We start from the raw sequence: 23,145 nt of genomic DNA, 5'->3' as shown, positions 1-23,145 counted from the left end.
TTCCTTACCATCTAAACTCTTCCCTTCCAAAGGGCTCCCTGAATCTTCTGCTGCATGTTGTCCTACTGCTAAACTAGTTCTCCTGCCCAAAAAAAATGAATTTTGGGCCCGACCATTCCCCTTCTCCTCTTTTCTCCTCTCCATTCCTTTTCCTCCCTTTCTTCTTTGATGATAGCTATTTATATTCCTCATGTTAATTATTCCTCACGTTAATTAAGAAAAGGTTAGTAAGAAATTATATGACATAATTGATATAGAGGTGGAGATGATGTTAGTCACTCCACCAAATGACAACAACAATAGTTGTTCCAGGAAGGAGATCCCACAAGAGATTCATCTGTAGTCTTTTGTTTCAGATAGATCCAAAAGTGAGTATGAAGAATTGGAAAGTTGTATGTCTGAAGCATATGCAAGTATGCAAGATTTTAATGATATGAATTTAATTTCTCAGGAATCAGTTATATATGATAACGAAAATTCAGATGATGAGATGCCATCATTTTTTGCTGATAATGTTTGTGAGATAGAAAGTTGCGTGGCATGTTCAAATGATGAGAGTAGGTTGGAACTTGTGTGTATGCCACAGGGATCCATCCAGAGTAATGTGCATGAAAAGTTGGTTGAGGTGTGTGTCCTTGAAAATAATGTTTTGAATAGTTACAAACTAAATTTTCCATTACAAATAGTTGTGTATGAAAGGACTCAGAAATTAACAAATAGTAAGGAAATTACATCAGACCAGTTTAGGGATCAACCATATAGTGAATCTGCTTTGTGCTAGGAGTCTGCTTCATGTGAAAAATGGGGGATTGAAAAAGATGAAATAGATTATACTGAAACCTGTTGTCCTAATAATTTTGAGGATTTTTTTGAAATTGATTTAGAAACATTTGTGACTTTTGAATGTGAGGGTGATTTTCTTTCTGATGTTACAAATGCTAACATTGAATATGAGAGTGTGGAGTTCATTGATATTGACTAAGGCTATGAAATGGATGAAGAATATTGCTACCTTGTTGCTCCATATGACATTTTGAAACTAGGATTAGAATGTTTTATTGTGCATGAGGATAGTTTTGTTGAAAAGGTGAATGATGATGCTTCTTCATGATACAATGATCCGAATGCACACAATGTTGATCAAGAACCAATGACTATGTCAATGGGAGACATAAGTAAATTAGAATGGTTTTCAAATATTGACTGTTCATATATAGATATTTGTAAAATAGTTGTTATGTTGGATGGACTAGCATAGGAGAGTTTTTCCTTTGATATTTGTAATGAATTTGTACTATGTTTGCAAGAATTCTTTAATGGTGAACATGCTATGGAGGTGCAAACCAATTTTCATGATGCCAGTTGCATAATAGAGTATGAAGTGTTTCAGTTCCCTTTTCAGCTTGATGGGGCTGTCATGAAACTTGTTGAATCTTGTTATCAACATATTCTTATTTCAGACATTGAGCATGGGTCTTGTTTATTTCAAGCAATGCCTGGTGATAAGGTTCAGATTAATGGAGGGTGCACCTAGATAAAGGTTTTTATGACATGCAGAGGGATGAACAATTATATATCAGTGATATCTCTAGATTGTTCAAGATGCAATATGATCATAACTACAATTTTTATCGAGGGAAACATTGGTTGATATTGACAAATGGTATTGGGCCATCACATGTGGTTTGACCTACAGGCCACAAGCAACTTGGGGTAGAGTAATGTTTTTTGACTCTCTGCCCAATGGGATGATTAATAACTCCCTCTTGAATTGCATGTTCATGGACAATTTTTGATGCTCTACTTTTCTTAAAGTAGTTGTTATCCATGAGCATTAGTTAGGTTTCTTTGGTAGTGTAGTTTATTTCTGTTGAAGTTGCCCTGTCCAGGTAACTTCTTTTTGGTCTGCTTTGCAATTGGTCTGCTTCACCAAAGATTCTGGTTTCTCGCATCATTTCTGTTAAATGAACGTCCCCAACTAGAGCCACTGATAGCCCTAAAAATGATTGCGCAAGAATTTTCATTTTCAAGCCCAAATATTGATCGTTCTGGTTTTAGTGTGTCCTCTATCAAAATTCAAGGTCTAGGGTCTAGGGTTTGTGAATGTTCGACTATGTCTTGTAAAGAAAAAACCCTAACCATGTCATATTTTATCGTTACCTTTTCCCACTTAAGGCCAAGGGTTGGTTACTATTGGCGGGACCATTTTATTTTCTAAGCGCTAAGTTATGTTCGACCGATCTATCTAATGATTTTCCTAGGCTACACGAAAAATTTCCTTGTAGTCGGTCTCATTTTAATATTTGTGCCCGCACCCATCATATTTTTCTAAGTCCAAAATTTCTAAGTATTTCAGGTAGTGGATAAAGGCAAGTTAGATCTAAGGGCTTGCACTTCCCCATAGTTGAAAGTGCAGGGAAGATAAAGATCGCGACATCACGAGATGATGCCACATGTCTTTGGTGGAAAAAGGCAAGCTAGCGGTGTAACTTTTCAAAACCTCATGTTACTGGTTCTCGGGCGGTATATATCAATTTACTCATGGCCCTATCTGTTAGCACATGTTGCAAATGAACGATGATGTTATGTTCTAGGCAAAAAGGTGCCCATTTTTTAATTCTGAAAAAGGTTGACGGGCACTGTGTCTGAATGGTAAAGTGTGAACATATCTGATGACCCTCGTATCCCTGGGATATAAGTTGAAAGAAGGTTATGGACTGCAACATCATGAGATGATGCCACGTGTCCCAGGATGATCGGGAAGACCTACGATGGGGCTGCTGATAGTATTGGGTTAAGAGATGATATGCCATTGATTTGTCATGGTTTTTATGAGTCCGCAAGCCTTGATGGAAGGTCAATTGCCACATGGACCATTAATGATCATTTGATCTGATAGGATGGGTAGGATCTGTGACTCAATTTCAAACTAATTTAAAAAAGGATCATTAAAGGTATTGGTTGTGGCCCGTGTGAGAAAGATAGGATGAGCAGGTTGTAGGCATGATTACTAGAATCCATAGCTGGCAGGATGAGCTGAAAATATCAGGATGATGATTCTTCACATGGATTTGCACCACCATTTTGAGTTGAATTCTGATTATAAATTTACTAGGATGGTGATAAATGGGTAGAAAAGGATATAAACTTCTTCATTTTCCGAGAGCGATTTTTCATCAGTAAAGAAGATGGTGGTTGAACAGGACTATGCATGGAGTCACTGCATGTTTTTTGACACTAGATGGATGTTTTTTCTCTAGTATGAGGTTTCTCATTGTCAAAGGGGTTGTGAAAGTTCAGAGGATTGTCAGAGGGGGTGTGAAATCCTTTTCTTATTAGAAAAATCCACCATGACATATCCTTTGTTCTTACTCTGCCAATTATTGGCAGAGTGTTTGAGGAAGGAGCTCACAGGGAACTGAAAGAAGGATTTGTTTGAGTAATGAGTGGAAGCAAGTCGTCTCTGCAATGACATGGAAGCTGCAATGCCTTATCAACATATTATGTTTACCCTCAAGCTCCTCTTTCCACTTCCTTTGATCCGGGGCATAAAGGTTGGAGATCTTCCTCTAATTCGGGGACGATTTTACTTCTTGCCAGGATCTGTTTTCCTTTTCAAGAAGGGAAACACTATGTAGAAGAAACTGAGCATCTTAGGGTCCATCCAAAGGTGTCAGGTTAATATCAAGATGACTAAAGTGTTTTTGTTTCTACCAATAATCAATTGAAGATTTCGGTTCCACCTCATCACGGGTACTAGCGTATGGATAAAGAATATTTTGTAACAGAATTGCGTACAACCTCCTTAGCTTGGACTTTTGGTGACATGTGTCTTTAGGCCTAAAGCTTGTTGCTCCCTTGTTTTCTATAAATGGGAAATCAAGGCCATAAGTTAGGGTTACAAAATTTCTAAAGAGGGTCTCTTTAGGTAGGTTCGGTCTGCAAGATTAGGTTCCGATAGTTTTGGGAAGTCATTGAAAAATAGAAGGAACTTTAATGTCATTTTTGCAGAGCAGAAACAATGAAATAGTTGCCAGTTTCATATTTCAAGTGGGTTATTCTGTAAATGAAATGTTGTCTCTTGTTTGATAGAGGATAGCTTATGAGATTAATACAGATATATTCTCAAATCTTTACTCTCCCATGTGTGATTTTATTTTCTTTTGAGTTTAATGGAATCAAGGGTTTCATTTACTTATTGCATTGTTATGATGTATATATTTTTCCATTCCGTGCTTTAATCCAAGGGGTTAATTAAAAATGCTTGAATGAATTTACAAAGAGATAATGCTTGTACCAAGATTTGATAAGTAGTTTGGGTAAGAGATTGCAAATGGAATGATATTGTAAGGCAGTACCGTTTAAGATTAAATAATCTCTTAGATAAGTTTCTATCAAATTTTAATAATATTTCAAAGACTCTGTAGCCCAATGGATAAGGCACTAGTACTTGCTAGCAGATGTCATTAGGTTTTTGGTTTATTTTCTATTTTATTTGTGACTTGTCAAAAATCTTTTAAATATAAGAACATCATTACTAAGTTTTCATGTATTTTCTGAATTGTCCCACCCGTCTCATGCTCCGGTTAGGTTGAGGATCACTGAAGGATTTTACATCCTTGAGCATTCTCCCTTCCTTTCGAGCCCTTTTGCGAGATAATCTACTTTGTTTTTCAATGAATTCCTAAATGTGGTGCAGAGATCAGAAAGTTCACTGAAGGGATTACCCTCCCGGATTTTTTAGAGCCCAAAGTGTAGAAGGATTTGCAGAAAATCCTTATCGTAGTTGGTCCAAGCCTAGAGGATATTGACAGTTGGAAGTGGCTTTCCATAGGTATTCAGAGGAATCAGCTTGGTCCTGCCCTGTAGTAGTGTAAATCCATTTTCGGGAACCAACATAAGCCAATTGTTGTTGTAGGGATGTAAAAAATTGGGCTAGATTATTGATGGTTGCTTCAGTGGATGGATTAAAATTGGACATGTTGGATTGGGATGGAGGAGTAACTTTGTTATATGTAGGCAGAGGTTGAGAATAATCAGGTGGAGCACTACATATGGTGTGTTGGTATGGGAGATGATTGGGATACAAATGAAAGACTCACAAAAGGAGATATGTAAGAATGTTTGTTAATATGGTTCTCCCCATGGCTAACATGTGTAGGATAAACATTTTGTGTGGAAGTATCCATGATAGAAGATGTAACTGTAGGTACACTAGGCAAGGATGTAGGCATAGGAATGAAATGATTAGATTGATAAGTGGGTTGAGAGTAACCAAGGACTTCAACACAATTTTTGATTGGCATGATATTGGTGTGAACAATATGAGCAAGGATATATGTAAGACTCACAAATGAAAGACTCATAGAAGGAGATATGTAAGAATGTTTGTTAATATGGTTCTCCCCATGACTAACATGTTTAGGATAAACATTTTGTGTGGAAGTATCCGTGATAGAAGATGTAAATTTAGGTAAACTAGGCAAGGATGTAGGCATAGGAATGGAATGATTAGATTGAAAAGTGGGTTGAGAGTAACCAAGGACTTCAACACAATTTTTGATTGGCATGATATTGGTTTCATTGTGGAAGTTACAGGTATGGTGAAAGATGATATGAAATTTTAAAGAGATTGAAGTGTGTCTGACAAGGTTGCGGATAGGTTTCCTGTCACAGATGGTGAAAAAAGAAATTGGTTAAGGCAGATAACCCCTACTATTCCCCTAAGAGTATTTGTAGGCCATGGAGGTTTGTGTTGTTTGCCACCATCAACTACATTACTCTGGATGGGAGATTCACAAGGGCTTATGGGAATCACTTCTTGCTGCTCAACTACTTTTTCCATGGTGATAAGGTTAGCTTGCCTTACTATCTTGCTTGCTCTATGGACCATACTATTTGTGAAAAGCAGAAAGATTCTCAAAGATATCATGCCCTTCACCATGGTTTAATGGTTTTAGTTTATAAGATGTTGAAAGGGAAAATTATTGAGAAACCCATTAGTAAAGGCAAACAAATTAGGGATGATGAGACTGAAAGTAAGGATAGTGGGTTCAATCTTTATTCTGAAACAAAGGGTGAGTCTAAATATTTTAGCAACAAGGGGAAGACTAAGAGAAAGAGCAAGGGGACTACTGTGGATTCTAACCTCTCGGACTCTGAGTAGGAGTTTTTTGATGATAAAATCATAATAAGTAAGAAGAGAAAGGGAATGGGTAAACAAACCCAATGGAGAAAGAAGACCAGTACGGGGATAAATAAGGTGAAAAGGAAGATTATTATTTCTTCTGATGAGGACTTTGAGGTTGAAAAAATGGACAAGAAAAAGGGTAAGGAGGAAGATGAAATGTGGGAATCTCACCATGGGGAAAACTGAACACACAGAGAATGCAGAATGACAATCAGGAGAACAACATGGGCAACCAAAATGTCTGCCAAGGTGCCATAGGTAATGATAGCATCAAGGGTTTCTATGAGGTCATAAGAAAAATGGAAAAAGAGATTGGTGACTTGAAGAATGATCTCAATATGATCAAAAGGGAAAACATAGGTGAGAAGCCTCTCTCTGAGAATGCCAAAGAATTAATGGTGGCTATTAACAAGGCTGAAGATATTGAGGCAGTGGTTAATAAAATTATGGAAATGAAAAAGAAGGTGAAGGAGCTGGAATGAATCAAAGATGATAAAGGTCTGGAAATTAACCTGAACAACCTGGTCAATAGAGTGGATAAGATGGAGCTTACTATGAAGAAGATTGCTGAGCAAAATTTCTAGATTCTTAAAGCCATTGTTGATCATGTTAACATGCTGATAAACAAATTTGAATAGATCAAAGGTAAAGAAGATGAGAAGGAACAAACATAGAAGATGGGTCATGAAAAAAGAACAATGGCCAACACCTGGAAAAAAGTGGGCATCAAGGAAAAAGAGCTCGATGATATGAAGAACTCTGTGATCAATATGAAGCAGATGGTGGTTCATGCAGAAGAAATCATAAGAAACATCTAGATGTCCTTGTCTTTGTGTTGTCTGGGTGCTATCTTTGTGTTGTCCTTAGGCTGTCTTGTGTTGTTCTCTTTGTCTTGTGATCCCTTTTTGTTTTTTCGGGATCTGATCTTTGTATGGGTGTCCAGGCACTGTTATTTCTTGCCACTTTAATGCTTTATCTTTATCCTTCTTCTTCTTTGTAATCAAGGTTCTGCGTTCCGTCCAAAAACTTGTTTTTAATTAATCAAAACAATATGAGCAAGGACACGTAACAAATCAACACCAATTTTATCAATTTGTACCAATCTATTTAATCCTTGAAGTAAAGGGATTGCCTCACTTTCTGGGTATTTTTGACTCATCCATTGTTGAAGATTTCAAAATTCATTGTCAATCTTGTCTAGTTGGTGAACAATAAACCTAGTTAGTGAGTCATCCACATCATGAGAATTATGAGGAGAATGGGTATAAATGATGTCATTAGTTGGATTAGAAGATGCACCAACATTATCATGAAATAAGTGATCTAATTGAGGCTCCATACCCTTAGTGGTTAAACCTTGAGAAGCATTAATTCTACAACTTCTTCTCATGGGAATATTCTATGTAGGATAATGGTAACAAAAATCATGCAAAAAAGAGGGAAATTTGAATGCACAAATTGAAAACAATGATTGATTAACCAATTAATTAAGTAATTTGAATTGTGATTTTGAATGATATATTCCTTTAGATCATAACATGACATGGCATAATAATTAGATATAAAAATATACTTTAAAAATTATGCAACCTGCAAGTTAATTTTAGAATGATAAATTAGGTTTTTTTTAATGAATTTAACCTCTAAATTTATAAAATTCAATGTAGAATAACAATTATGAGTGCAAATTTGAGTTTCAGAATGCATACAAGATCATATCTAAGATGATAAATTGGAATTAGGAATGCAAGATGTTGGGTTCACCAAAATGTCATATATGGAAATTAGGAATTAGGGTTTAAGATAATAAAACCACTAAATAGCCCAACTAACACATATATATTGAAAGAGGGTTGAGCCCAATAGATCTAGGCTCAATCCTTGTGGGAAAGAGACTAAGATTATGATTGAATTCAACTAGGTTAGGGTTGTTATTAGCCTCTTTCTTAAGTTGAATTTTATTGATTGTGAAATTAGGGAAAAGCAATGAAGAATTGAAGCAATCTGACATAAACCATAAGCTATAGATATCCCATTGAGCCACAAACTTGGATCTAGGCAAAATAAGGTGTGTTAGACCCATTCCCAGAAGCTTGACCTATTTTTTCAGGACCAAGTAGCACAGATTCGCCTTGGTCCTCTAAATTTTTTATCGTCGAAAGTCCACATGTTCATCACTATTGACTCTGTCGGATTTCTTGAGTACATGTCCACACTTGTTTCTTGCACACAAAAAGAAAGGGAAAAATGTTGGGAATATGGGTTTTCCTTAGGTCAAACCTTTGTTTTGGAATTAATCATGAAATTGAATTGATAAATATAATGAAAGATTGAAGTAAAGTACTTTTCTTTTGAGGGAAAGACTGAATCTGAAATGTAATGCTAAAAACCACAATGTTTACCTTGATGAAGTTTTGTTTTTCTTCACACAAATAAATTAGGGGTTTTAGGTAGGATGTATTCATAAAACATTGATAATGAATGCCATCTTCAATGCTTGAACTTGACTTCACTTCTACTCCAATGCTTGATGAATGATTGATTATTTTCTCACTTGAATTTGCTAGAGTGTAGGATGATAAATTGATCAATTAGGTTTAAAATGAGAGAGGTAGACCTCCTTTTATACTCGTCTACCCAAAAATTAAATTAATTTTGTGGAGTATGCCCACACAAGATCTAGGTTCCTGCTCAAATTATGTGACCATTATGAGGCCCCAAGATGGGCCCTAATTAAGAGGACCATGGTGTTGGGTGCCATGGTCCCAATTTAGGACTAGGGTTCTCAACACCATGGTCCTATAAATCAGGGCTCGAAGCTTGGGGGGAGACTGTGGAGATAGTTAAAAATCAAGTTTAACAGGTGGTGTGAGTAGAATCAACACTTCAATCAGGTTTCAGAAGCCAAAGCACCAAAGTGATGTCTAGGTTAGGACAAAATTGTAGGTGAGTACATTTTAGGATACTACAATCATGTACCACCATACACCTCTTACCTTGGAGGACTAACATTCCCTAAATTTTTATCTCATTGCACAAAGTCCCGATGTGAGGAGTTTCCCTTCCTAGCAATAGTGCACCGCTTAAAGTAATGTTTGATGGCCTTAAAGGATTTTGAAACAAAGGTTCATAGTAGGGGAAATCTTTGAATAGTAGCTTTTCTACAAACATATGACCTAAGCGCAAACCAAAGTCCCATCACTTTTCATCCTAAATTTGTTGAACACACACCAGATGCTGAGAGGGGGGGGTTGAATCGACATGATCTAAAAATTCTAGAAACCAAAAAAACTATAACAAGATTACTTTAGATATGCATATGAACAAGAACTTCATAAATCATTCACACATGAACACCAAAGATTTTATGCATGGAAAACCCAAACTAGGGAAAACCACAATGGGAGTTAACCCACAAGATAATCCACTATATGAAATGATTACAAAAGGGAGCTAATTGCTCTGAACTTGCACACCAAGGCTAGCTGTTCATGGGACAAGATACAAAAGGGACTTAAAAACATGAAGCTAACTGCACTTAGGGAAGATACAAAATTACAAATTAGAAAAGAAATTGTATAGATAGAAGCATCTCAAAATGCTGATTATAGTCATTATTAAAGCACAAAAATCTGCTCTTACAGAAATATCTGAACCATCACACCTTCTAAATTACTGCATCTATATCCACTATAATTTTTGTACTATCATATCTTTATACAGACTCCCTTGCATCAAATCACACTCACATTTTCATCTTTATCACACCTCTAACACATACGTGTATGTTCTTTTCAACAACTTATCATCTGGAATGAAAGGATCTCACCAAGTCAGTCAAAAGAAGATTATAATGTGTATACATGATCCTGACTCAAAATATATAACTAGACCCAAAAATATGAAATGTGTTAAACTCAATCCAATCTAAAAAGCTCCGAACCAAAATACATAGCTAGACCGATGACCGATACATGAAAAAAACTTTTGGAAAACACTGATGATGTAAACAAAAATTGAAATACTTCCAGAACATTACATGAACATTCTACACATAGCTTTCGAACTCATACCGTCACTTCACCCAAAATACTGCATTCGGTAAACTTCCGGATTCTATACTTCTAAAACAAAAGGGTTTAGCATCAATGACAAGACAAAGGCATATGTGAGACAAAATTAGGCCCCAAGAATTCTTGAGATGATGTTGCTAGATTGGGGTACAAATTGCATTCTCCCCCATTTATATAGCCCACCAAAAAATATGCTTGAGGTCAAAAAAATGGGTGATGAAATCCCAAAGCAAGCCTCTCTATTGAAAAACAAGAGTGTCGATGTGTTTCTTGCACCCAAGTTTGCACTAACATGTGACGAGAGAGGATACACACAAAAAAACTCTTGGATGAAAATAGAATGTGCAAGTGCACCAAACACAACAAACAAAGTTCTTATAAACAATCATCGCAAAACTTCTTTTCTCATCCTATCTTTTTCTATTTTTTAATAAATAGTGATTAGGAACAATCATCACCTGTATTGCATATCTTATGAATAAATATTATTTCCAACTATTAGTATTTTTTGATAAGCAAGATCGAGAAATAATATTTGGGTTGAAAATAGTATAAATTCCCTATGTTTTAGATCTAACTGTTATATTTGAATCTAGAAAAATAATTTTTTGATTCCTTTGTATAAGTAATAAATACGATAAACAATTTAGTTATCTTGCAGGCTAAGACTTGGCTACAAGGACTTCAAGGTAGTCATTTTTCCATTTTTGGGGGTTTGAATGCTTCCAGGGGAGGTGAGATACCTAGTACCTTATCCTAGTTGAGGTATGCATATCAAAATATCCATAAAAAAATACTTTCAATCGGTTGAGAACTATGTTGATTAATTTTTAGGATCTTAGAATTGACAAGGATAAGGGTTAGATCTTTCCAAATATTGAACAACCCTTGATGCTCTAAATAATGTTCTATTTCCTTTCTCATGGATCCTATAAGGATCTCACATAAGGGGAAAATAATATCCAAGGAGGAAAGAGGTAGTCTAAAAACTACTTATTATCCAACAATAACACCTTTCCACAATCAACTATATTCAATTTAATTCCTTTAGACAATCGTTCTCCTTGTTGGTTCCCAACTAATTGTCCAAGAATTCCTAAGAATTAGTCAAGTTTTATCAATAGATTATTGGATTTGTGGCCAACGAATGATAATCAATCAAATATTGATGTCTCCTTCTTTTGGCTCTATAGGACCAAGGTGGGTCTCCCTAAACAATGCCCAAATGATCTACTACATTCTATGCTTAGACATTGTGTTTTATAGTAGATAATTTCCAATGAGAATTTACCAAGGAAAATCTAAATAACCTTAAATATAACATAAATATTCATCATTTATCATTATTTTAGCAATTGGGAATAGAGACTGTAGCCCCAAACCTACCACTAACAATAGGAAATAAAAAGGATTTGATAATTTGATTGATTTTGTATCCTTTGAGGGTTTGCACGAGAAAACCTATTAGACATGTTTCTTGTCCATTGAGTAGAGTAAAAAATAAACAACGAGTTAATAACAACATGAAAACACAATTAGCGATCCTCAAATCATTGTTGCATTACAATAATAATATGGCATTCTCAATTCAGCCTTAAACTAATTAGCTTGCCCTTTAATCCACATCTTTATTCTGTTTGCAAATGAAATTCTTTGTCTTTATTCTCCTATTTGACACTTGACAACTTCAGAAAATCCCAATAATTCCATTTTCCTTTCCTTTGCTTGCATCTGAAATAATTATCATTTTTCGTCATGCCTTCCCGTGAAATTAAAATCACTTTTGGTGGAAAATTATAATCTACAACACTATATTCTTGCTAATAAAATTATTTTCCTTAGCTTATTTTATTTGCAACTACACCTTTTCACTCTTACTTGCCTGTCCTCATGAAAATATTTTTTCATTTTATGAAAAATATTTAATTACAACATTTTACTCTTGGCTCAAAGTCCATGTGAAAAAAATTCACTTTTGTGTGAAATGATTACCATGTTACAACCCTTTACTTTTTTGTGAAAAAACATCAAATCCCCATGTATTTATATTATGTCTTTTCACATTCTCATGAAAATACTTTCATCTTGGTGAAAAATTCACTATGTTGCGCTTTATCCCTTTGTGGAAATATTTCACCTTCCAAAATATTTATCTGCAACACATTAATGAGAATAATAGTCCACGTGCTTTTGTAATAATTTTTTTTAGATTTAAAAATGTTTCTGCAATGCTTTGCTCACATATTTTGTCCCACAAAATAAAATTTCTGCATAATTTCATGTATGACATTATGTCAAATATTTGGCATACATTCTTTTTTTTATACACTTATTATTATTTTTGGACTTTGATTTTTCAATTTTTTTGTTAATACTTGTTCAATTTATTTCCAAATTGTGTTGTAGGTAACTCCACTCTATGCAATTTTCTCCTCTTCGCATTCATGACTGCTCTAAATTTTTTAACACTGTGTTTTTTATTTGAAAAAGAAAATCAGAAAAAATATAGTCCGTTTTCATTTTTTTTGGTGATGTCGACTAGAACCCCTGATTTTCAGCAATAAAAAATTTGTCTTTGAATTTATAAAAAAAATATATATTTTTTTTCCAAAAAAATTTAAATAATAACAGACCTAAATTTCATTAATATTTCTACATTTGATCAGTTTACATCATTTCAAAATTCAATTTAGAAATGTCTCTTTTATGTGGTCGAAGTTAAACAGTTTTAGTCATGTTCATTAGTTCCTTTATAAAAGTGTGACATAGGTTTGTGCTTTTACCCATCAGTCAATAGAAAAAATTTAAAATAATAAACTAGATGAGCTTGGATGACCACGAAATTGAAAATGGAGGAATTTGAGACCAAAATATTTGGTGTGTCGCTTTCAAATTTATGAAATTTGAAACTTTTTTGAGACACATTTTGGGGCTAGGTAGCAATTTGAAACAATTAAAAACCATATGAACACTCACTCGGAGACCACACAACTGAGCAAAGATATTCACTTGTGTCATTGAAAACACTCTACATAAGACATTTGCACATGAAGACACTTGAGCTGGAAAAATTTAATTGCCAAAGATGACCACTCAAGTAGATTGCACACCTTTTTGTGGTTAAATTGGGCTTTGTTGCATTTAGAATGTCATTAGAAAACTAATCAAATCTGATCATGAGGCCACAAGATCGAACAAGCTTGCATACTGAAATTTTACATGAAAATTGCTATTGCTAGACGGTTTTTCACAATTCCTCCTTGGGTGCGAAATTTTAAAGGTGAAAGGTGGGCTTCGAGGCTAGTATGACCAAATGTAGACATCAAACATGTCCAAACCTTTATTTCTTTGGACCTTCAAGAAATATCAAATCAATTCTTGGGGTCATAGCACTGAACACATGCACTCATTTATATGAATGTAATAAGACTACCAAGGATCACTTCATGATAATGTACAAGTTGCAAGATATTAGCATTCAAAGTAGGGCAACTAGGTGCATCGACAATGTGCAGACAACAAAACCTTCTCAGAACTCACCAATTGAGGACATAAAAAATATATCATATTTGATCTTGGGGATCTATAACTAGAAAATGCACTTACATATGATACATGAACATGACTACAAAGCCATTTCACATGACAATCAACTGGGTGCAAATTATGACTTTCCAAAGTAGCCTACTCTGGCAGATTTGACAGGGGTGTTTTTTAGTGCATTGCTACAAATCAAACATACAATGGCACTTCAAATTATAAAAAATTGGAAGTGCCAACACTTGCCATGATTAATCCATTTCATCAACTAGAGCCATGAGAAGGGAGTCATAAGTTAAAATATAGAGAATCATTGTTATCCAAGTAGTTAGCCTCTAAAGTATTAGTCCATTGAGTATCTTCCTTGGGAAGTTTCTATTTCACCCTATCTAGGAGATGTAGATTAAAAAATCCCAGTTTCCTAATATCCAAACCCTCAACTTCCTAGAATAATACACTTGATCCCAAGAAGTTAAATCTAGTCTTTTGTTCTCTTCTACTCCAAACTATAAAAAATATCATTTGGAGTTGCTCAAAGAATTCTATTCTATTTCATTCAACAATCTAAAAATAGACACAAGAAAAATACAAAGATTTTGCAAAGTAAACTTCAATAATTGAAGCATTCATGCTTGACTAAACAAGCATCCTTTCCATCTCACTAGCTTTCCATTTGAAACCTGTAACTATTGGAATCAAGGAACACTGAGAGGAGGGGGTGAATCAGTGTTCTACCGGTTAACAAATTTTCTAATTTAACTTTAAACCACCAGAAGTATAAGTGTGAAACTAAAATGCATAAACACAAATAACCAGCCACAAAATCATAACACCAAGATTTTTACGTGGAAACCCAAATGGGAAAAACACGGTGGGATTTGAACCCACAATATTATTCCACTATGGCCAGTATCAAAATAATATTACAAAAGGGGAACGCACTTGCATTCAGGCGAACTGCCTAGAGCTTACTGCTCGATACAAAAATAGGGCTACAACCCTGGAGGAAGGCACACTACCTTACATCTGTTTACAAAATATTACAATAAGAAATGAACTGGTAAACAACATCTGATTATGCTAGGAATTAGTTTCGGTTAAATGTAAATGATCTGCTATCACTAATCTGCTTCTCTGCTTTGCTCTATTCTATTATACTCACCCGATCAATTGAGATAAAAAATACACAAGTGAAACTATGCTCAAATTGTACAATAAAGTTTTCCACATCATCATCATATCCAAAAATCATTAACCAAATCAGTCTTATATATCCGCATACACTAAAATCAACTTCCATCGTGTTGACTTCATGAAATAGGAAAACATAAAATGTGTAGCTACAAGCCGGCTTCAATTCTTATCAAAATTTTGTACCAGACCTAAAACACATGATCACATGCTTCCTATAGGTCTTGCCAATCACCTTGAACACATTACCAATCACCGAAATGACCGAAATTAACTGAGAGAATCCGGATACACACTACATCAACAAATATGAAGAATAACCTACTTTGTTGTTCTACTAGATACTGGATCTTCAATCACGTGCCAGAATCAATACCAGAGGGTTAATTAGCATGATTATTATCTCTATATACTTTACCAATCAATCTTGATCATCAAACACAAAATCTACTTCACTGGAAGTGAGATCAACCTCAGGAATTGTAAACAGAGTGTTACCAGGTAGACTGATTACAGAAGACATATTCCAGATCATTGGTTAGCCAAATCTTCATACCAGACCAAGACAACTGACTGAGTTGCCATAAATGATAACTCCTAAGAATTTGCATGTATCGAGCATCACCAATCTTCACCGGGGCATCAAATGCCAACAATCTCCCCCTTTGGCATTGATGGCAACACAGGTGAAAAACGTCAGAAAACAATCAAAAAATATCCGACTCCCCTTGAACTGCATACACCATTTTTCACTGCCCTCTCTCCCCCCCTTTGGTATCAATGGCAAAGGGTGGGAATCCACCAAAAATATGTTCAAATGAATGAATGAATCATAGGAATTTGAAGATGTCTGAGTAAGTCACCTTCAAGGAATCAAAATATTGTGTTCATCCTCTCAGAAAACATTCCAAAACATTAATCAAGGTGTTGTACATGAATGTATGAATTTCCAAACTTGGAAAACTGAATGGCATAGATTTATTTAGAGAATTAATTGCATCCTGCTGAGCTTCTAGCATGGAATCCATCTGGGGAGTGATTAAGCTTCTCAATTCCCCAACTCTACCCAACATCCTATCCTTATCATGATACAAACCCTTTATTTCATCAATGAATTCCAAAATTTGTGCCTCAAGGGTGCTAGGATGGACTGATTGAGGTGCAAAAGAATGTCCTATACATGCAAGCTTACCCTCAATATCCCTAATCTGTCAATCAATGTTTGCTGTAAATTTGGGTAAAAACAAACATGACTTGAAAAATTTCCGCCTTCATCTAGTGCCTCCTCTACACTTTTCATAGCATCTTTTAGACTTTCTCTATCCCTTTCAAGTGCTAACAAAATTTGTTTCAACTGCATTTCATTGAAGTTCTTCTATATAGATTCATTGGCCATTTTTTCAAAAGAATCAAATTGTGTATTTACAATATCCAACATATTTCTTAGGTTAGCGGATGGAGAAACACAAGAATCCTGAGCAAAACTTGGTAAAATCTTCTGCAAAATTTCAGTGGCATAAGAGATAACTTCTTTGTCCTCAGGCTAAGATTTCAAAAGATCTTCACTAGCCTTAATTTTAGCCTGTGTAGCAAGTTTCAAATCTTGGAGAGGTGACATAGTGCTTAGATCAACTATACCGTGTCAAAAGTCATCATCAATAATAATTTGCTTCCCCTTGTCAAAGATAGAGGTTGTATTCTCGGTCACTAGAGCTTTCTCTTTGGGCTCATCACTCTTTTCCATTTCCTTTTCATTTCCTGCACTTTCTCCCTTTTCTTTTTTGGCTACCTCATCCGCTATCATCTCTGTAATTACTTCAATCTCAGGCGGGTCCTGAGTAGGTTCACTAGAGACTTTTCCTACTAGATCATCAATAGGAGCTTATGTAGGTACTTGCTCAGTCTACTCAAAAGATGGCTGATCCATTTGACCACCAAACACTTCTATATGTACTTCCAGGATGGAAGTATCTTCAGGAATGTTCTCTTCCGGATGACTCTCCTTGGTTCTTAGCCTTCTTTGACGGAGGAGCATCACCGAATGGTTTCCTTACTACTTGAGCATAGGTAGTGGTCTTCTTGACTTCCCTAACCTCCTCATCTAATTTAGTCTCTTCCTTAGCAACAATATATTGCCTTGAAGGATTCTCTTTTCTCCTCTTCTCCACTCCACCGATAGATACTACTGGTTTGGGCTTCGGTGGAGGTACCGGTTTCTTCACACCGGATACAGATGCAGATTTACTAGGCTTAGGTTGTGTGGAGGATGAAGGTGCCGGAGTGGATTGAGGTTTAATCAAATCCTCTTCTCTCAAGATATTCTAAGCTCTGGCTCTTTGCATTTCCTCTTTAGTCAGACCCATCCATTCTTCCATTGCTTCTACCTCCTTTCTGATCTTTATTTTCTAGGAAGGTTTAGAGAATTTTTGATGTAGACTAAGGTCTTTTTCTCTGAAAGTGTCGAATCTTTCTTCTTTCTCATTAGTTGGCTGAATCAACATATGTTGAGCATAGGCATCAAGGGTAGCATCATCAACTTCATAACCCATTGGAAGAATCCACACAATACTTGGCTCTATGGCTTCCATTAGACATTGGTCTTTATCAACCATGAAGCAAATTGTTTTATCATACTTCTCCACTATCTCTTTTGGGATTCTTTCTCTGCTCTGCATTGTGGCTTGAAAAGTTTTGAAATAGCCCCACAGAGTTGATATCCTCATTGTGCCATCACCATTCCCCATAATCCCTTTCTTGATTTGCATAGCAGCCAGCTTGTCATAGGCCCATTGGACCTTTCCTTCAACATTGGGAATTTCATTCATGAAATATAGAGCCAAATAGATAATAAGGGTGCCAAACTTAAAGGTATGCTTCTTGTCTTGTTTAATTTTCTTCAAATTGCTCAGCAACTCATTCAAGGGAATCGTACATAAATCATACCTCTTGTCTTCCTTCAACATCTGATAGGAAGAGTATATTATTATACCAGAGATACAGTTTTGTCTTCTTGACTGATATACTTTATATCCAACCACCATTGATACAAACTTGACATCATGCTCCAGAATGTCATTGATTGTCATCGCTGTGCTATCAAATTGAGAATTGGTGGCGATAATCACAGTGTTGTTTGATATTTTCCTTAAGCTAGGAACTTCATCGGATGCTCTCAGACAAGTCACAACCTAGATTGCTTGCTTAGTGATCTTGTAAGGCTTATCCAACCACATAAATTCATCATGAATTCTACTGAGTATGTATCAGATCCATTATTTCTCATCAAATATCAGAAAGTGTATGAATTGAGAGAAACCCTTGACCTACAAATACTGATATTCTGACTTGAGATTCCCCAAGATGTCCGCTAGATGATTGTTGTACAAGGTCAACATGTCAGCACTACCGAGTTCTTCAAGATCATAGTGGATATATGCCCTAATATCCTCATTATGAAGAATGCCACAAGGTACAGAAGAAAACGCTCCTTCAGGATCATCCTTGACTGATTTGAAAGGATGTTTCTTGAAAACAGGTTGAGCCCTATCCTTGATTTCTAGTAGCAGCGGGATAGCAATTCCAGATATTGATGCCATTGAGAACTTAGGGTTTTCAGAAAGTGATAGCTTAAAATGGATAAATACCTCAATTCACAACTGGGCATAGGAATTCACTTTAGGATTGTTGTAATCACTGTTTAGGTTGCTAAATTTCTTCGCTCTACTGCTCTGCACTTTTTGTTGATCACATTATGAAAAATAAAGCTTTGAAATACCTTTTTAACCTTCAAAACCTAATTCTACATTGTAATAAATGTTGCAACTGGTTACCTTGATTTTCATGGAGTCACTTACTAGAGCATCAAATCTTCACTAAATATTCTGGATAACATCTACATATATGATTTAAGCCTTCCGCAACCTTTTGAAATCGATTGCAGATCTCTGAAGAGGGGGTTCTTTAGAATCTGCATGAAGAGTTCCCCCTAAGGCAAAAAGTCCTAGTTATCAGATGAGGTTCCATCACCGGATTCACGTGTGGAGCCATTTTTTGTAGCAGAATCTTCCTTCTTCACCCACATTTTCTTATGTTGATCTTTGATTTCCTCTACTTTTTCTTTCCCTTTCTCATCTAATTTACTTTGATTCACAAGACCATTACTTCTGCTTCTGCAATATTTTGCAATGTGACCTAGTTTATTACATGCACGGTAGACAACATTTCTTTGCATAGGTCTGAAGTTCATCTAGTTTGGTCTCATCATGCATTAGTTAGAGATATGTCCAAATATTCCACATGCAAAACATCTCTTATTCTGAAAGTTATTCATTATTCTGCACATGTTTGATTTGTGACCAAAATTGTTGCATTTGAAACATTGACCGGTAAAGGTAGAAATATTGTTCATCATGTTATTCATCATTCTATTATTCATTCTACTTCTACACTAATTTTCCATATGACCGAATCTATTGCAAGTAAAGCATATACCATTGAATTTATAGGCATTAGATTGTCTTACTGGAGGATTCTTGTTCTTCTTGGGATTAGGTTTTGTTGGCAGTGGGCCAGCGTCCCTCATGGGGAATCACGACATGGTTTAAAAGCCTCCTATGGATTCTATAAGTCTAGTGGTTGTATCAGGCATTGACAGGTTGATCTTTTGGTGCAATGACAACCCTAGCTTGTAACAAGTGGTATCAGAGCGTGGTCACAGGTTTGAATCATGCAGGCCTCGACGAGTGATGCTGGGAGGGGAATTGTTGGCAATAGGTTGGCGTCCCTCGCGGGGATTCATGACATGGTTTAAAAGCCTCCTGTGGATTCTATAAGTCTAGTGGTTGTATCGGGGATTGATAGGTTGATCTTTTGGTGCAACGAAAACCCTCGCTTGTAACAGGTTTTGCATTGCTTTGTCCAAATACAAAGGATTCACCTTTCTCAAATCCAAGTTTTCGCATGTCTTTTCCATGTCTTTGACTTTCTATCATCTCATCAAGCCTTGCTGAGCTAGCATTGAATTTGTCTTTGTATTCATTTGTAGTAGCAAGTTCATCTCTTTGGGCAACAATCTGTCTTTCAAGTTCTTGACCATTATTCCTTGATTGTATCAACTCAAGTTTCAACTGATCAATCTCATAGGTAAGCCTGAAGCATTCATTTGTTCTTTCCTTTAATGATTGTATAACGCCACACTAGGAAACCCCAAAGGATTAAACTAAAACACTTGAAAAAGAGTAAATAATTTAAAAAAAAAAACTTTAATAAACTAAATGATGCATTTAATTTTGCACAAATAGATGACTTAACTTAAACTCCTAAAAGGGTTTCCCAACATGGTTGACATAAATAAACTAAAAATTGCTTAAGGTTAATTAATCCATATAAGATGAATTTATCCATTAAGAATTTAATTACACTAAACGATGATTGTTTCGTACGATTGCATGTGATATCGTTAAAATTTCTATGTTTCATTCATGATGATACTTTCCATTACATTACATTAGTGATTCTAATAAAAGATATACATTTAACCATCTAATTCTCATTAAATACATTTATTTTACATTACAAGATTGAAATAATATTACATTGCACTTAACTTCTAAGTCTCATAAGAATACATAATGTTTACATTAAAATTACATCTTGCCATGAAGGCATACATAACAAATGATAAAACTGACCATATAAGGTCCAATAACTACAAGAATGATCCAAGATGACAAGTAGGATCCAACTAGAAATACGAGATGCTCGAATCCAAAAGAGCAACTGGAACACCTGTGAAGCCAACTCCCGTAAGAAGGAACAAACACACCCGATGGAAAGTGGCACTACCACCCGACCATGTGGCTCAAAAAAATCACCCCACCGTGATAGGAGATAGAAATAAGACCCACTAGAATAATACAAGGTATGCACACATGGTCTTAACATGACATCGAGTAAACTCACATAAATCATAAAATCACAAACATGGCTCTAGAGTAAAACTCTAGGTGATATCAACAAAGCTACACACCTGTGACCATAAGGGAAGAGTGTTATCACATAGCTTGAAATGGTTATCATTGCAGGGCTCCATAGGCTACGATCCCCATCTTGGGTTATCCTGGTAGCCTCTCTCGAACCCCCGACCCTATCCAAGTCTCATGCAGACCCAAAAAATCCTTTCATGAGGACAAGGTTATTGGTTTGTCATTCCAGGCCTTCCCACTGCATCTTGAGTCTGTACAAGCACTCAACCATGAGTGGGGTACAACTAATCTTTAGTTAATGTTTAATCTACCCAAACCCCTAATATATATTTAGGTTGTCACTTAATTATCCAACTTTTGAGGGGTTATCCTGCTAACCTCTTTGGGCGTGACCCCCACTCGAAAGCCTCTCTTCCTTATGACACTACACAAAATTCCCAAAAGAACTCCAAGGAAAAAGTACCAAAACCAATTTACAAAGGAAGTTCAAAACAACTGAGAAAACACTTGGTCATATAAGCCCTTGCATATAGGTTTAACCAACTGGCAATATGGTTTACCCACGAGACGTGACCACCAAGGATAAAGCATGAAAAGCTAAAATTAGCTAATACCAAAATAACTTGCACAATGACTCAATAAGAAGCCAAATATAATGAAACAAACACCATCATTGAAATTTGAATATATATATGTTTTTCCTATCTAATCCATGTTGACCAAGTTTGACTATAACTTCTAAGTTTCAAAATTCCAAAACCTCCATATACACATTAAATCATTCATATATATATATATAGGTCATCCATGTTGGCGAATGCATTTCTGTTATTCTACAAGCCCTGTGTGGCAATTAGTAGTAGATAGGCTTACAAGGGATGGCATATGCCATTTTTAACTCGACATTTTATGTAATCTTTTTAAATATTAATATAGGGCACTATCCCCATACTTGATAGCACTTACCCCAAAAATAAAATAAAATTATATATATATATATATATATATATATATATATATATATATATATATATATATATATATATATATATATATATATATATATATATATATATATATATATATATACGATTTAATGTGTATATGGAGGTTTTGGAATTTTATATGGATTTAGTGATTTAATGTATATATACACACACATACACACATACATACATACATACATATTATTTTTGGAAAATAAGAAATGGGAAATTTCAGTTTGATGAAAAAAATATCAGATCTATAATAAATATATAAATATATATATAAAATAATTAATTTAAAAAAAAAACAAAAAAAAAACACAAAGCCAATGGGAAGGGGGTGTGGGGACCATGCGGTGGTCCACCTCACAGCTTGTGGCTCCTCATAGACTGTGGGGGAGGCCATGTTGTGGCTGCCCACAACCCGTGGCTCCCCACGACATGTGAGGAAGCCACAACCAAGGCTGTGGCTCCGACTGTGGGGAAGCCACAGTTGTGGCTCCCCATGGGGACACCCCCCAAAAAAAACAATTTAATTTTATATATATATTTTCTTTTTTTTGTTAAGAACAATAGCAGCTAAAAAAAAAACATGCCCATAACAAAAGAATTCACAGAAGGAAATTTTAAGAACATAACCCAATTTTAAAATTTTTTTTTTTAAACATGAAATTTTAACATCATAACCCCCAGATTTGTAAAAAATAAATTTAAACAACACTTCCCCAATCTGGGTAAAATTAACAAGAATTTATTTTCCTTTTTTGAGCAATATAACTAATTTAATCTCCCCTCTTTCTCTTGCATTTCTTAAAAGAAAACAGAAAATATTCATAGAACAAGAGAACCCAGATCAAAACAATCTATTTTTTGAGATTCAAATGAAAAAAAATTAAACAACTAATCAGGGAGTTTTTACTTCCAAAATAAACTTCCAACACTTCCTCTTCCTCACAAAAATTCTCAACAAATTTCCTTTACTAACAAGCACATAAAAATAATCACAGAGAATTTGTTATCAACATTAAAATTTAAAAACAAGGGTTTAAAATCCAAACTTAAAAGCTTTCCCGGATGCACAATTGAAGAAGAATTCAAACACTACCCCAAATCAAACCCTTCCCAACTTAGTTGGAGATGAATTCAAACACTATCCCAAATCAAACCCTTCCCAACTTCTT

Source organism: Cryptomeria japonica, chromosome 8, assembly GCF_030272615.1.
Source record: "Cryptomeria japonica chromosome 8, Sugi_1.0, whole genome shotgun sequence".
NCBI classification, from domain to species: Eukaryota; Viridiplantae; Streptophyta; class Pinopsida; order Cupressales; family Cupressaceae; genus Cryptomeria; species Cryptomeria japonica.
This window is presented reverse-complemented; position numbering follows the sequence as displayed.